Here is a 4,537-nt window from a genome sequence, read left to right as displayed (position 1 = left end):
ACAATACAATGAGATATCATCTCACACTGGTCACAATGGCCATCATCAAAAAATCTAGAAAGAATAAACGCTGGAGGGCTTCCCTGGTGGCACAGTGGTTGAGAGTCTGCCAGCCAGTGCAGGGGACATAGGTTCGTGCCCTGGTCTGGGAGGATCCCACATGCCATGGAGCAGCTGGGCCCGTGAGCCATGGCCGCTGGGCCTGCACGTCCGGAGCCTGTGCTCTGCAATGGGAGATGCCACGGTTGTGAGAGGCCTGCGTACTGCAAAAAAAAAAAATAAACAAAGAAAGAATAAATGCTGGAGAGGGTGTGGAGAAAAGGGAACCCTCTTGCACTGTTGGTGGGAATGTAAACTGATACAGCCATTTTGGAGAACAGTATGGAGGTTCCTTAAAAAACTAAAAATAGAACTAACCATACAAGCCAGTGATGCCACTTCTGGGCATATACTGTGAGAAAACCATAATTCGAAAAGAGTCATGTATCACAATGTTCATTGCCGCACTATTTACAATAGCCAGGACATGGAAGCAACCTAAGTGTCCATCAACCGATGAATGGGTAAAGAAGATGTGGCATATATATACAATGGAATATTAGCCATAAAAAGAAACAAAACTGAGTTATTTGTAGTGAGGTGGTTGGACATAGAGTGTGTCATAAAGAGTGAAGTAAGTCAGAAAAAGAAAAACAAATACTGTTTACTAACATATATATATGGAGTCTAAAATAATAAACTGGTTCTGAAGAACCTAGTGGCAGGACAGGAATAAAGACACAGATGTATAGAATGAACTTGAGGACACGGGGAGGGGGAATTTTAAGTTGGGATGAATGAGAGAGTGGCATGGACATATATACACTACCAAATGTAAAATAGATAGCTAGTGGGAAGCAGCCGCATGGCAGAGGGAGATCAGCTCGGTGCTTTGTGACCACCTAGAGGGCTGGGATAGGGAGGGTGAGAGGGAGATGCAAGAGGGAGGAGATATGGGGATATATGTATGTGTATAGCTGATTCACTTTGTCATAAAGCAAAAACTAACACACCATTGTAAAGCAATTATACTCCAATAAAGATGTTAAAAAAAAAAATAACCCCCCACAACAAGAAAAAAGAAAGACAATGATAAAATTGTAAAAGTGGCCGTAGAAAAATTACTTATCTGTAGTGGAAAATAATTTGAATGATAGCAGATTTCTCATCAGAAGCCATGGAGATCAATATTTTTCAAAAACTGAAAGAAAGAACTGTCACCCTAGAACCTTATGCCTCATGAAATTATTCTTCCAGAGGAGGAAATTAAAACATCCTCAGATGAAAAATAACTAAGAGGATTTGTCATCTGCAGACTCATTCTAAAAGAATAGCTAAATGAAGTTCTGTAAACAGAAAGGAAATTATAAAACAAAGCAACTTGATACCTCAGGGAAGAAAAAAGAATATGCAAAAATATAAGTAAATACAACCAGCCCATATTCAATAATGGTGTACTAGAACAAGAAGGTCCATAAAATTCATTTGGTACATATTATATGCTTCCTGAGAGATGCTAAATTTCAGAACTAGCAGGAATTTTGAAAATATCGAGTGTCCCTTCCTTTAAAGAGGAGCAAACTGGGCTGCAGAGTAGTTCGGTAACATTTCTAATTTCACACAATTCAGGGCTCTTAGTTGCAATGGAACATCAGGTTTTTTACTTTCAGTGTATCTTTTCACTATATTATACTATCTTCCTTGTTCAGTTACTTTTTTGTATTAATCTCTCAATTTTTACATCCTTTAATTTCAAGCATCATCCTCCTCACATTTCATTTATATCGTTAAGTAATTAACTTTTTATTTATTTTTTTTGTGGTACGCGGGCCTCTCACTGTTGTGGCCTCTCCCGTTGTGGAGCACAGGCTCCAGACGTGCAGGCCCAGCGGCCATGGCTCATGGGCCCAGCCGCTCCGCGGCATATGGGATCTTCCCGGACCGGGGCACGAACCTGTGTCCCCTGCATCAGCAGGTGGACTCTCAACCACTGCGCCATCAGGGAAGCCCTACGTAATTAACTTTTAAAGCAAACTTTTACTGAGCACTTTATATGTTCAAAACACTGAGTTAAATGCTTCACATGAATTACTTTCTCATTTAATTCTCTCAATACTTGTATAGTATAAGTACTGCTAGTATCACATTTTAGAGGAAAGGAAATTGAGAATTAGAAAATTCAAGTAACTTGTAGAGGGTCACATACTAATACTAAAACAAAAAATAGAAAATTATAAACTCTGCATTTTAAAATTCAGTCTTGAACATAAGCCTTTGTATAATTCAAAGCAAAGGAAGATTTTTGGTACAGGTGCTTCCAGGAGACAAATATTCAGCCATCATAGCTTGTTTAAACAGATAAGGAAAATGTCAGTGAATATTTACATAAAATTACCACAGCAATTATTTTAATCTATATTTATTTTGTTTAACCACAAATTTCAGTTGCTACCTAAGTTTTCTTTTCCAAGAAGAGAGAAGAATTTTTTTGTATAATTACAGGTTAGTTTTAAAAGTTTTAAAGACTGTTTATTCTATTAGTAAAATTGAAAATACTTTTTTTTTTTTTTTTTTTTGGTACGCGGGCCTGTCACTGTTTTGGCCTCTCCCATTACGGAGCACAGGCTCCAGACGTGCAGGCTCAGCGGCCATGGCTCATGGGCCCAGCCGCTCTGCAGCATGTCGGATCTTCCCGGACCGGGGCACGAACCCGTGTCCTCTGCATCAGCAAGTGGACTCTCAACCACTGTGCCACCAGGGAAGCCCCTGAAAATACTTTTTAAAGAAAACTGCATTTGTTAAAATTTGTTTACTCAAAGTTGTAAACTGTATTTTCCAAATAAGGTTGATTGTATCCATAAACCTTCTGAAAATTAACTCATTATGTACTCCATAATCTAGCTCTAATAAAATAAATCTGTATATCTGTGAAGATTATTTTAAAATTAGAATCATAGAGGTCACATCCTCTTTGAAAACTGTACAAATTAAAGTAACCGTGGAAGATTAACTTAAAATGCCACACAGAATTTCAATATTCTGTGACCCAAATAAATTAGAAATTTGGGATTTGGGCTTAGTCAAATTAAATTAAATTATTTGTGTAAATGTAAGGCCAGACAATAAAACTCAGAGGAAAACATAGGCAGAACATGCTATGACATAAATCACAGCAAGATCTTTTTTGACCCACCTCCTAGAGCAATGGAAATAAAAACAAAAATAAACAAATGGGACCCAATGAAACTTAAAAGCATTTGCACAGCAAAGAAACCATAAACAAGACAAAAAGTCCTCAGAGTGGGAGAAAATATTTGCTAATGAAGCAACTGACAAAGGAGTAATCTCCAAAATTTACAAGCAGCTCATGCAGCTCAATATCAAAAAAACAAAAAACCCAATCCAAAAATGGGCAGAAGACCTAAATAGACATTTCTCCAAAGATATACAGATTGCCAACAAACACATGAAAGGATGCTCACCATCACTAATCATTAGAGAAATGCAAATCAGATCTACAGTGAGGTATCACCTCACATCAGTCAGAATGGCCACCATCAAAAAATCTCCAAGTGTTTACTCTGCACAAACTAACTCATTTCTGATTGACTTCTGAATTACAGAATATTGACATTCTTAGGGCTTGAGTCCTTGACCTTTGTACTTTGGAGACACCAAGGATTAGAAATGACTTTACAATACTTTGCATTTTTAAAGATTTTTATACCGATGTAAGCATTACTACTAATAAGGTAACGTTTGCCACTGGCCAGAGTTACAGAGTACTGAGAGGGAGAAAGAGAGGAGTTTCAATTCACAGTGGCTGTCTTCAGTGATGCACCCCACCCCTCACACACACACCCCGCTTTCCCGTTCCCCCTTCCCAACCCAACCAGCACTTTAGCATCTTTGCCAGCTCTGTCACTGCAATCAGCAGAGAGAGCTTTTCGGTGCTGAGCACCCGTCACTTCGGTTGGAGCTGATTCCGGCTCTTTGCCTACAGCCAAGGATATGCCATCTATGCTAACCCCCACGGAAGGCCTTTGTTAAAATTAACAAAGGGTATTTTTTTTCTCCCGCCTCTCCACCTGTGACTATGATGTTCAAATCTCAGGCTTTTACTATGCTTTTGAGATGTTGACAATTTGGTCTAGGGATCCATTGCATCAAAATTTTTTGTGGCCTTTGGGAAACACAGATTGCCAGGCACAGCTACAGATCTATTGAGGTAGGATCTCCAGGGGTGAGACAGGTGAGCAGGGTTTTTTTACGTGACCTCCCCAATATTTAAAATATATTTCCATGGGCACCAAAACTCTGAGAAATAACAGGAAAAAGAAGAGTTTGGCTTAATGATTAGCAGAAAGGGTCAGATACTGCATTTCTTTCTGTTTCTTTCATCCACACAAACACGAAAAGCTGTGCTGTGGTTTCTGACACTTGTCAGGTCTCACTTTTGGTACAAAGACCTAATTTCCTCTGTGAATCTGTTTACGCT

This window comes from Pseudorca crassidens, chromosome 6 (genome assembly GCF_039906515.1).
Source record: "Pseudorca crassidens isolate mPseCra1 chromosome 6, mPseCra1.hap1, whole genome shotgun sequence".
Classification (NCBI taxonomy): Eukaryota; Metazoa; Chordata; class Mammalia; order Artiodactyla; family Delphinidae; genus Pseudorca; species Pseudorca crassidens.
This window is presented reverse-complemented; position numbering follows the sequence as displayed.